Here is a 12,446-nt window from a genome sequence, read left to right as displayed (position 1 = left end):
GTCTCAGTTTCTGAAATGATTTAAACTTGTAATGCCTCTTGTAAGTCTAAGGGGTAATTGGGGACACAGTGGACAAAATGCCGGACCTGAAGTCATGAAGATTTATCTTTCTGGGTTCAAATCTGATATCATATACTTTCTAGCTATGTGATCCTGGGCAAGTCACTTCACCCTTTATTTCCCCTTATGTAAAAGGAGATAGAGTGGTAAATGACAAACCATTCTAATATCTTTGCTAAGAAAACCTTAAATGGAGTCACAGAGAGACAGGATTTAAAAATGGCTAAAATTGTACAGTTATGTAACTGAATCCCAGAGAGATTTAGTAACTTGTCCAAAGTCAAACAACTAAAGGAGGAAGAATTAGGATTCATTCTCAAAGATTTTTGCTTCTAAATTCTGCTTCCTATTCATTTTACTGAAAAAAACAAAAAACAAAAAACAAAACCTGGCTATGGCTAGTCTTTCTGCAAGCCATGTTATTTAATTTTCTGTGTCTAAAGAATTCCCTCCTCCCTTCTGGGTAAAACTTAAAATTGAATCTGTGCCTTATTCCTTTTCTGTCTTTAGTTTCGAGGGAGTCCTTATTTCAGTCATGCTCAGTGACCACTTCAAACAGCTGTTCTACCTATGAGTTTTAACTAAAGTTGCTTCTGGGGCAGGAATTGCTTCTCAGCATGGAGCTTCACATGTGAGAACTTGAGGAAGAGACATATGCTCTGTTGTTAGCTCTTCCCTAACTTTCAGAAGAAACTGGTAAGTCAAATAAAGTGCTGGTGTAGTTTTCTTTAATTTTGTTCACTCCTTCCCATGCCCTGTAGTTTTATGTTTTACATGTATTCAAAGGCTGAGTTTTGTTTTATTTTCTTCTAAATGAAGAAAACAGAATAAATAAACTTTCATGGTGGAGAGAAAAAAACAAAGAGATAATGGCTCTTTCTTTGTCATCCATGGTCAATTTGCTTTCATGTGAGAATGAGAGGCCTTTCTAGAAGAGTCTGAAAGGATCATTAACTGCACTGAAAGTCATTTCAAAGATCCAATTTTTTTCTCTCTTCCTCAAGACTGCAAGCAAACTGATATGTTATACACATATAATCTATTTTTAACTTTCCAAATAAGTCATGATGGGAAAGAAAAACCAGAACAAAAGAGAAAAAAAATGAAAAAATAACAACAACAAAAAAGGTTAAAATAATATGCTTCAATCCACAATCATTTTCTTTCATCATTCTTTCTGGATGTGACTGGAGTTTTCCATCCAAAATCATTTGAATTGTCTTGAATCTCTGTATTACTAAGAAGAGCTAAGTCTTCTATAGATGATTATCAGATAGTCTTGCGTTACCATGTACAATGTTTATCTGGTTCTGTTTGCTTCACTTGGTTCATGTATATCTTTCCATACTTTTCTGCCTTCTTTCTGCTCATCATTTCACATAGAACAATAGTATTCTATTCTATCCATATACCATCCCTTATTCAGTCATCCTCAAATTGATGGGTATCCCCTTGTCCTCAATTTCCAATTCTTTGGCACCACAAAAAGAGCTGTTACAAACATTTTTGAAGATATGGGTCCTTTTTCATCTTTTATGATCTCTTTGGGATATAGATCCTGTAGTGCTACTGATGAATGAAAGAGTATGCATAGTTTGATAGCTCTTTGGGCATAGTTCCAAATTATTTTCTAAAATGGTTGGATCAATACATAACTCCCTCAACAATACATCGGTATTCCAATTTTTCCATGTCACTGCCGATATTTACCACTATCTCTTCCTATCATTTAAGCAAATTTCAAAAGTGTGAGGTAGTGCCTCGGAATATTTTTGTTGCTTATTGATGTGAATCTGTTAGATTTGTTACTGATGTTTGCTATTGATGATGATAGTTTTCTTGATATTGAACCAGTCCTTCAATCCTGGTATAAAATCCTACTTGGTCAGTGTATTGTTCTGGTGATTAGTTGGTATAATCTCTTTGCTGATATTTTGTTTAAAAGTTTTGCATCAATATTTATTAAGGAGATTGGTCCATAATTTCCTTTCTCTACTTTGGTTCTTCCTGGTTTGGAATCAGCACCATTTTTGTGCCATAAAAGGATTTGTCAGGATTTTCTTTCTTCACCGTTTTTCCAAATGTTATATAGTATTGGAATTACTCTTCAAATATTTGGTAGAATCTACTTGTAAATTCATCTGTTCCTCAATTTTTTTCCCTTAGGGAATTCATTGATGGCTTGTTAAATTTCTTTTTCTAAAATGAATTCATTTAAGCATTTTATTTTCTGTTCTGTTAATTTGGACAACTTATATTTTTTGTAAATATTCATTAATTTAAATTAGATTATCAGATTTGTTGGCATACAGTTTGGTAAAAATGTAATGTCTGGCTTAGCTTTCTGGTGGGCCTCAGGATCAGGCTGAGGCCTTGGGCTTAGTGGGAGAGTAAAGTGAAAGAGGCAGGAGAGCAGACCTGTGGCTGATCAAATTTCATCTGGCCTCTGGAGTCTGGAGCCTGAAGTCTTCTCTGTGTCTGGGATTGCTGTGGCCAAGAGAGCCTTTTGTCTCTGGGACTCCCTTAAATACCCCAGCACAACTACATTACCATACCACACTGGGCATGCGCAACTGTAGAACATCATATAACCATATTACCATGAGTATACACCAACTAGATTGACCACATCGTTACATTACATTAAGCATGTGCTTAGAGAACCACTATCTCACACTGAGTAGGTACTTAACTACAAGCACTTAACTACAAGCACCCTGCTGCCTTAGATTCAAGTATACCCTTTCAGAATTCCAGCCCCTTACATCTTCCACCTTTTTTTTTTTTGAAGCACAGATGATCATACCCTCACTGAGTTCTCAGGAAGGGAGATGAGAACCCCCAAAAGGAGGTGATCACACCCTCCCTGACTTCTCAGGGAGGAAGGTAAAAATATCAAAAAGAAATGGGGAGTCAAACCAAATTTTAGCTGGTTTCCTCTGGGCTGAAGGGTACTTGAAACAGGTATATGTAACTCCATCAGCCTGGGAGGTATTAAACAAGCACATAGTAGTATAACTCAGGCTAGTGGTGATGGCTCTCCTTACAGCTTGGCGCAGGGCTCAGTGTGGTGTAACAAACATGAGTTATACATGCAAGTAGTGATATAACAAACAATATAAATCAGCATGATATTGTAAAAGATTTCCAGAAGTCCTAGAAGGAGGGTATATAAATAACAATCATACATACACCTCCTTCAGCAGCAAAGAGATAGTCCAAAACCAATGTATTATCCATTACTTCATGTATCAAGGAATCCAATGGTTCCTGCAAGTTTTAAAGTCCTGCAATAGTCTTCATCATGTGTTAGGAATCTAATGATTCCTGAGGGTTTCGAAGTACTGCAACAGTTTTATCAACAATTTGTGATGTTCATGAGTCAATTGCCATAACTGCCATACTCTTTCAATGATTGGCACAATTAGCGATGGAACCACCTGATATCTCTTGGGTCTTCTCCTTTGTTTCAAGGGCCTTCTCCATCTCTCTCTGATGAACAAGGCAAATATGACTCTTTGGCATCCATCTGTAGAGATACAAGCAAACTCCCTCCCCCAAGCAGTTAACCTATCTGGTCCCTTCCATTCACCACTCTCTGGATCTCTCCACATCACCTGGCGATTATTTAAAGAGAGTGGAGCTTCTTGCACTGGACACTGACCTTCTGGTGGGCTATAAAACCTATCTGCTGGAGCTAGTGCATTTTTTTTAATCAAAAATAAAAAAAATTAATAATGTAAAGAGCTACATTTAAAAGTTCTCTAGGGTTACCTGTGGCTTCTTCTTCTCTCTCTCTCTCTCTCTCTCTCTCTCTCTCTCTTGAGTAGCGTCTTGATATCTGTTTCTCCTCTCTACTATTGCCTGTCCTTGAGGATTAAAAGATATGCCAGTGGTGTGTAAATCTGATATTGTGCACAAAAGTGTGCAGAATGTTTGGAAGTATATTCAGGTCCATTTTCTGTTTTTATTGCTTGTGGCACATTCATAATTGCAAAAGCGTGTATAAGGAATTCAGTGACCACTCGGGTTGTCTCTTTTGCTGCTGGTATTGCAAAAGTTAATCCTGAAAAGATGTCTACAAAAGTAAATCCTGAAAAGATGTCTACTACAACATGGATAAAAGACATATGACCAAAAGATTTATAATGGGTCACATCCATTTGCTAAATTTCACTGGTTCTCAAACTATGAAGGTTCTTCCTTGGAGGGATTGTAGGAGCACAGAAAGGAAGGTAAGCTGTATAGGCTTTTACTATGCTCCTAGCTTCTTCTTTTTGTAATTGTAAACATAAAGCTCAAGCAGCCTGATGATATTTAGAATGAGATCTTGGGCTGCCTGAAATAAAGGAGTATTGGCCAACATAGTTAGAAGGCTATCTGCCTTTGAATTTCCATCAAAAATAGGACCTGGAAGTCCACTATGAGAGTGGACATGCAAGATATAAATCTTATCTTGACAGTTTCCCACTTGCTCTTGAAGTTCTGTAAAGAGCTGATATGTATTAGAAACTACAAATTTTATTAGGGCTGTGGCAGTTCTTTGTATCACACATACTGAATAGGCCAAATCAGATATTATATTTATATCTCCTGGATAATAAGTAAGAACCAGATTGATTGCATACAATTTATTCTTCTGAGTGGACTGAAAAGGAGTTCTGACTACTCTACAGTTGTTATGGAAGTATAGAGCACAAATGTTATGTTTGGATGCATCTATAAAGACAGTTGATCCTTTAAGAGGAACCTTAGAAAGCTTTTTTTCAAGAGTCCTTCGCCAATTATGTAATAGTCGGGTTATCTTTAATGGAGACCCACATGTAAAATTTGGAGCTGTGGCCAATAAAATTTGCTACTCTGACATAGTTTCACAGCATATATTAATTTGCGCATTGGTATAAAGCTGTATATCTTGTCAGGTCTTATCCCAGATAATTGTACTGAGATAATTTATCCCAGATAAAAGTACATTCATTCTATGCTTAATGATCTTTAATAAAATTCTAGCCACAAGCACTGGGTAAGGAATAAAGCTTTGGTCTGGTTATGCTGGGAGGTTTATCCACTCTATCACACTGTCTCCTTGATGAAGGACTGCTGTGAGTGCCTCTTTTGTAGCAAAAACTGATATTTCCAAGGGTTTCTGAGTGACTTTTTCAACCACATTGGATAAAGCCAGTTCAACTTTTCTCAAAGTCTCTTGAGCATTTTTGTAAGCTGGCATGATGAGTTTAAAGCATTTTCTCCCCTTAAGATGTCATATAATGGTTGTAATTGATAGGTAGTTAAGCCTAACACTAGATGCATCCATTGGATATCTCGTATCAATTTTTGAAAGTCATTTAAGATGTTTAACTTCTCTGTTCTTCTAGAAAGTTTTTGTACTGTAAGTACGTTAGGATATACATCATATCCTAAATATTGAAAAGATGCACGTCTGAAATTTTTTTCTGGTGGTATATGCAATCTGTAGTTCCTTAGTGTTTCTATGTCTTTTGTAGACATGATTCTAATATTTGCTCCTCAGGTGCACACCCCAAGATATCATCTATGTAATGTAATAGCATAACTTTTGGAAATGCTTTTCTTACTGGAGTAAGAGCAGCAGTGACATACATTTGACACATAGTAGGGCTATTTTTCATTCCCTGTTCCAAAACTGTCCATTCATATCTTTGATAAGGCTCATCTAAGTTAATGCTGGACACTGAAAAGGCAAATCTTTCATATCCTCCTTATCTAGAGGAATAGAATAGAAACAATCTGTAATGTCTATAACCCATTGAGTAGGAGATGGAAGTTCAGGCTGAAGAGTTCCCATAGTTTCCATCTGTTTATTTACTTTTCTTTAATAAGTCAACATCCTCCATTTTCCAGATTTCTCTTTTACAATAAATACAGGGGAATTCCAAGGACTTAGAGAAGGTTGTAAGTGTCCTTGGTCAAGTTGCTCCTATACTATATCTAATAAGGCCTGAATTTTATCACTTGCTAAGGGCCACTGTTCTACCCACACTGGTGTATGAGTTTTCCATTTAATGGGAACATGTGAGAGTGCAGGCAGTCCTTCAATAGCAACCCTTCCTAAAAAGACAAAGTATTTATTTGTAATCCTAACTGTTCTAAGCTGTCTCTTCCCCACAGATTGATGGGGGTCTTTTCAACTACAAAAGGTATAAAAACTCCTGTTTCACTTTCAAATGTCTATCTCAAAGGAGTAGCACTAACTTCAGCTGCAATTGATCCTTCTATGCCAGACATGTAGGTGTCTGCCTTCATCTTTGGCCAATGACTGAGCCAGCTGGCACCTCTAATGACTGTATGATCTGCACCTGTGTCTAACAATCCATCCAATGTTATGCCAGTTACATAGATAGTGAGCATAGGTGGGTCAGCTATAATAGCTGTAGTCCAAAATACTCCTGGATTCTGTTGCTGGGAGTCAAAATCTGAGCAAATGTCACCAGATTGCCTATTAGGAGTTTGTATCAGTAAACCTGATGTTACTACTTCTCCTGGTTGATAAGTCACACATTGTCTCCCTGTATTAGTGACTGGGATATTATCTACACATTTCCCAGTTTCCCACATTAGTGTATGGATGGACAATGTTTTGTAAGCACGATCAGGAGGTAAAATCCACAAACACACACTACTGTGTATGGAGGCAAGGGATCTTTAGGCCAGAGATGAACAGATTTCACCTTTCCAAGGGATATCTCGGTAGTCCCAGCTACATACAACTCTATTCTGCCCAATTGTAATCCCTTTCTCCCATCAGGTCATTTTTAGGCTAATTGATCATGTCTGAGTATTGAACTTCTAAAGACTTTGGGTGTAATATCGGCTGCCATCATGCCCCAAGTGTTTTTTGCCTGGGGCCCCTAAGCTTGGCCCCACATTCCGTTTCCCTGAATCAATCTATATTCTGATGCTCAATCGAAGCCTCTGTTGCATTTTGGACCTGGGGTTTTGGGTCTTGTTCTACCACCCTATTTTCTCACTCTATCTTTATGTCAACATTGAGCTTTCAGATGCCCTATCTTACCACATTGAAAGCATTAACAAGTGTCTCTGAAAGTCCCTTGCCGAAAGGGACCCTGTCTTCCCATGTTCATATCTTGAGAAATCTGCATCATAACCTGGGTATAAAAGTATTTGTGCCCACTGTGGCACAGTGTCTTATGATCTCATCTGAAGGAATATCCTAGTATAATTCTTCAACCAACTTCATTAATATTTCCTTTGCCAAGTTGTCTTATCATAATTTCTGTTACTACATTTTCACCAGTAGTTTATATGACAGCTGTTTGCAGACATCTCATGAAATCAGCAAAGGATTCATTTGGACCTTGTGCTATTTTTGTGAAGGCTTCCCCTCTACCTTGACTTCATGGGAGGGCACCCCATGCTTGTTAGCAGTAGCAGCAATTTGCTCAAATGCTGCTATAGGGTAATCAATCTGTGCTAAAGTGTCTGCATAAAGACTTACACCTGTTGGTCAGACGTGAGTGGTATATTAACTCCAGGTGGCCTATTTTGTTGGCCTTGTATCCTACAAGGTTCACTATATTCAGAAAGCCACAACAAATTTTGTCCAGGTTCTAAACATGTCCTTGCTATAGATTTCCAATCATTAGGGGAATTTATCTATTTATTTATCTATTTTATCTATAATTTATCTATTTATTTATCTATAATTGCTTATCATTTATCTATTATGTTGTTTTTCCCATAACATCAACTCAGTTTAATTTATTAATTTAATTATTTTCTTATTTTTTATTTTATTAATATTTCAGAATTCACTACTTTTCAAAATTTCTAATTCAATATTTAATTGGGGTTTTTAATTTGTACTTTTCCTAGCTTTTTCATTGCAAGTTCAATTCATTAATCTCCTCTTTCATGTAAGAATTTAGAGATATAAAGTTTCCTCTAAGAACTGCTTTGGCTGCTTCCAATAAAGTTTTTGTTTGTGGTCTCATTATTGTTGTTCTTTTCGATGAAATTAGTTGTTTATATGTTTTTTTGTTTGACCCACCTAATCTTAAGGATTAGATTAATTTCCAATAAGTTTCTAGTCTATCTTTCCATGATACTTTATTGCATGTAATTTTTATTTTATTATAGTCTGAAAAGAATACATTTAATATTTTTGCCTTCTGCATTTGGTTGTAAGGTTTTATGACCTAATACACAGTCACTTTTTTGTGTAGGTACCATATACTTTTCCATCTCCATTCAGTTTTCTCCAGAGGTCTGTCATATCGAAGTTTTCTAAAATTCTATTCATCTTAAATTCTATCTTGTGTATTTTGTTGTTTTATTTATCTTACTCGGAGAGAGGACAATTGAGATCCCTTACTATTATAGTTTTATTCTCTGTTTCTTCTTTTAACTGACAACCTCTCTAACAATTTGGATGTTATACTACTTGGTGCATATATGTTTATTATCAGTATTACTTCATTGTCTATGATACCTTTTAGCAAGATATAGTTTTCTTTCTTATCTCTTTTAATTAGATCTGTTTTTGCTTTTGTGTTGTCTGAGATAGGGATTACTACCCCTGCTTGCACTCCTCCTCTTCCTCTTCTTCCTTTTCTCTCTCTTTCTTGTCCTCCTCCTTCTTCCCTGGCTTTTAAACTTGAGCTCTGCTCAGAGGATACAGAGGTATCCTTTGAGTATTGACTTAAAGCACAGAAACCCCTTGTATTTGGTTACTTGCTCCACCTAGCCCTGCCTTTTGTTTACTTGTCTCTCAGGCTGGCAATTTGCCTTTTGCATTGGGACTGGAGGCTCCATTATTGGTCTGCTTAGCTCCTGTTCAATTGACCAGAAGAAGGAAGCAGTTCTGATCTGTGCTTAGTAAGACCCTCCTGTTGGAGGGGATCCCCTTTCATCCTGATGAGATTGACCTTTCCTGAAGTCCTTTCAAAATATCTTGAACTGGAAAATTGTTTCATTCCATTTTTTTTATAGGTTCTGTCATTCCAGAATCTGTTTGGAGGCTTTATTTCATATTATTTCTGAGGGAATCTAGAGGGAGCTCAAGCAACTTCCTGACTTCTCACTGCAGTTTTTACTCCAGAAAACATCTCTGGCAGACCTGCCCTTCTCTGTATGTTTAGCCATAGTCCATGCCTTTATCATACCTCTCTGAAACTCTTTGAAATTGTGCCCTAAATAAAAATCTAAAGTCCTCTGCTTTCCCCATTCCAATGCTTTTTTTATATAGCTCCTGAAAAAAAAATCTTTCTAAAGCAGAAAGTGAATCTCCCATTCAAGAAACTCTAGTGGTTCCCTAATGAATCCATGTTAAACTAGACATTCCTTATGCTCCTGTCAAAGTTTAAATACAGACTATCAATTAAGAAGCACTTATTAAGTATCTACTGTATGCCAGACATTAAAAATATAAATGCAATAAATGAAACAAGCCTGATTTGGAAGGAGTTTAACTTCTAACAATTGAGGCAAATATATATCTAAATAATTGTAGAATAAATATAAGGTCAGTTGGGTGGTATAATGGATATACCTCTGGGTCTCGAGTCAGGAAGATTCATCTTCCCAGAACAAGTCTCTTAATTGTTTGCCTTCTTAGTCAGATACAGTTGGGAATCTTTTTTTTTTTTTTTTTTTTTTTTTTAGGGCAGCTAGATGGTCAGTGGAAGAATACTGAATCTGGAGTCAAGCTGAGATCAAATCCTGCCTTAGTCATATGGTGGATATATAACCTTAGGCAAATCACTTAACCTAATTTGCCTCAGTTTCCTCATGTGTAAAATGAGCTGAAGAAAGAAATGGCAAATTACTCCAGTATCTTTGCCAAGGAAAACCCAAATGGGGTCACAAAGAATAATTAAGACTAAAATGACTAAACAAAGAATAATAAAAAAGAATAAATTCTAGCTCACATTTATTTAGATCTTTAAAGCATATACAGTACTTTGCCTGAATTCCTTTACTTGATTCTTTAATAATCCTATGAAGTTGATACTATTGGTATCTTCATTTTGTAGGTGAGAAGTTTGAGGCTGAGAGAGGCCCAGTGATAACAAAGCAAAAAAAAAAAAATAGCCTGACCTGGCATTTGATACCCGGTTTCCTACTCTTACTAATCATTTGGGGTCAAATTCTATAGTGATTTTGCTTCTTATACTTTCTAATGTGAATCTTTGCTTCTGTTCAGGCATACTTCCTAGTTGTAAATTGACTTTGAACTTGAAGGATAATGCTTGAAGCTCTGAAGTTCCCTATTGCTTATTAGATAGTTTGAGAAATGTGATCCTGCCATATCCTGCATTATACTTCTTATAAAAAAAAAGGCAGTGAGGACATAGCAACACCTTCTTGGATAGGCAGAACAAAAATATGGGCTAGAAATTGTCTCTTCAGGTAGTCAATGGTGAGTTCTTTCTAATTTTGGGTGGTAATAGATGATTGCTTTTGTAGATTTCTGAGTTAGAAGAAGTGGGCCATAAACTTTGGGAAACAGCTCCTATCTTTAATCAAACAGCTGCTTAGAAATGTTGAGCTTCAGCACAAGTTTTTTAATCCCTTAGGCAATTACTATAATCAATTACACATAAACTGGAAGAATTATGTTTTATCATGGGGAATCTTTTTGTCTTAGTTTGGACAAGTCTCTTTTTCCCATCAAATTTGTTCATGGTAAAAAGCTGAGGATAACTCACATATTGGATAGCAGATTAGAACAATGGGCTGAATCTAACAGGATGAAACTAATTAAAATTTAATAATAATGATGATAATGGTGATGTACATGATGATAACAATACCTGTAAAAATGTATCTAGTGTTATGCTTTTTGATTTAGCTTTTACTGAGAACCTGGGAGCTAGGGACTATTATACCCATTTTATATTTGAATAAATGGAGGCAAATGAAGATTAAGTATTAAACATAAAATCTTCTATTTAGGTAAAATAAAATAAAAACAATTCTGGTGGCTGTTGTCCTTTGTTCTCAAAGAGGACCAAAATGATGTCACTGTTAGAGTCAAGTTATTGTGTCTGACCATAGCTGATCAGACCAACATGAGCTTGGAATGCTTTGCGCAGGTCAGACAGAAACAGTCCTTATGAACATTTGTGGTGACTTCTTTGACTTTATGCATCTTGCATTTTTATTGAGCTAATTCAATTCTGTTTTTCTCTGTACCTTTTTGATGGCACAGCATGCTTGGTGGTCTTGTGCCACTGTCTCTCTTGTCATGTAAGTGATTCTAAAGTTCTTGAAACATCTTGAAAGTGTCCTTGTGTCACTTTTACTGATCACCATGTGAGGACTTACCCTGTGAATTCTCCATAAAATAATCTTTTTGTTAAATGTACTTTTGGCATTCAAACAATATGGCCAGTTCAATGGAGTTGTGTTGTTTGCAGTAGGGTTTCGGTGATTGGCAGTTTAGTTCAAGTAAGGACCTGTTCAGTTTTCACAGACAACACAGCATTCACAATGACTCTGTAGATCTTCAGTTTGATACTCAGTTTAATATATCTTTTCTCTCCCCTACTTTCCTGTGGAGCCTTCAAAACACTGAACTAGCTCTGGCAATGCATGTGCTAACCTCATTATTAATGTGGATATCCCTAGAAAGTATAATGGCAAGGTAAGTGAACTTATCCACAGCATTCAAAACTTTTCTATTTTTCTACATATGAAGGTGTGGTGCTGGCTGACAGAGTACCTGTATTTTCTTCTTAATTGTTAGGGTAAAATTAGCACAAATAGTGGAGAATCAACCCATACTTTGTTGCATCTCAGAGGCTGCATTGAATGAACAATTTTATCTGCAGACAAAAAAACAAAAAATCAACACTACAGTTATAGGATTGGGGGAAAATGGAAAACAATAATTGTCCTGAAAAAAAATCCAAGGTCAACATGAGTCAGCATGGTTGATATATTAGCAAAAAAAAGGTAGTGTAGCCCTGGGCTTCATGGATACATGGTATATCTTCTAGGAATATGGGGACAAGACCCCCTAATCTCTTTCCTCCTTAGGGCTCATCTAGAGTGTCTCATTTACTTCTAGTTTCCAGAGTTGAAGAATAGCACTGATAAGTTAGAGAATGTCCAAAGGAAGGTATATGGTAAAGGTCTCTAGACCCATGGTATAAAAATTCTTTGAAAATTCTGAGCATGGTAATTTGGACAAGTGAAAATTCAGGATTGGGAGAAATATGAAGGGTTTGATGGTTTCTTCTACATATAGGAGCTGTCCTGTAAAGGAGTAATTTGTACTTTTTGGCCCTAAAGTGAAGAAATAGGAGCAATGCTTGAAATAGTGAAGAAGTAAATTTAATATAGATATTGGGAAAACATCAGAAATAAAAACATTTTATCAATTA

The 12,446-nt window shown here is 36.3% G+C and overlaps 1 protein-coding gene across 11 annotated transcripts in view; it reads left to right on the top strand.

The window, feature by feature from the left end:
- The window catches only part of NAV3 (neuron navigator 3), a 1,064,916-nt gene that overhangs the window by 188,313 nt on the left and 864,157 nt on the right, over positions 1 to 12,446 (top strand). For 6 of the 11 annotated variants that reach the window (XM_031938355.1, XM_031938352.1, XM_031938354.1 and 3 more), the window contains 2 exons: positions 571 to 756; positions 11,621 to 11,704. The exons of 4 other annotated variants lie outside the window; for them this stretch is intronic. The gene's annotated coding sequence lies outside the window, so the exon portion shown is untranslated. The remainder of the gene's footprint in view (positions 1 to 570; positions 757 to 11,620; positions 11,705 to 12,446) is intronic. One more of the 11 variants, XM_031938350.1, reaches the window with a different exon arrangement.

This window comes from Sarcophilus harrisii, chromosome 5 (assembly GCF_902635505.1).
Source record: "Sarcophilus harrisii chromosome 5, mSarHar1.11, whole genome shotgun sequence".
Classification (NCBI taxonomy): domain Eukaryota; kingdom Metazoa; phylum Chordata; class Mammalia; order Dasyuromorphia; family Dasyuridae; genus Sarcophilus; species Sarcophilus harrisii.
This window is presented reverse-complemented; position numbering and strand designations above follow the sequence as displayed.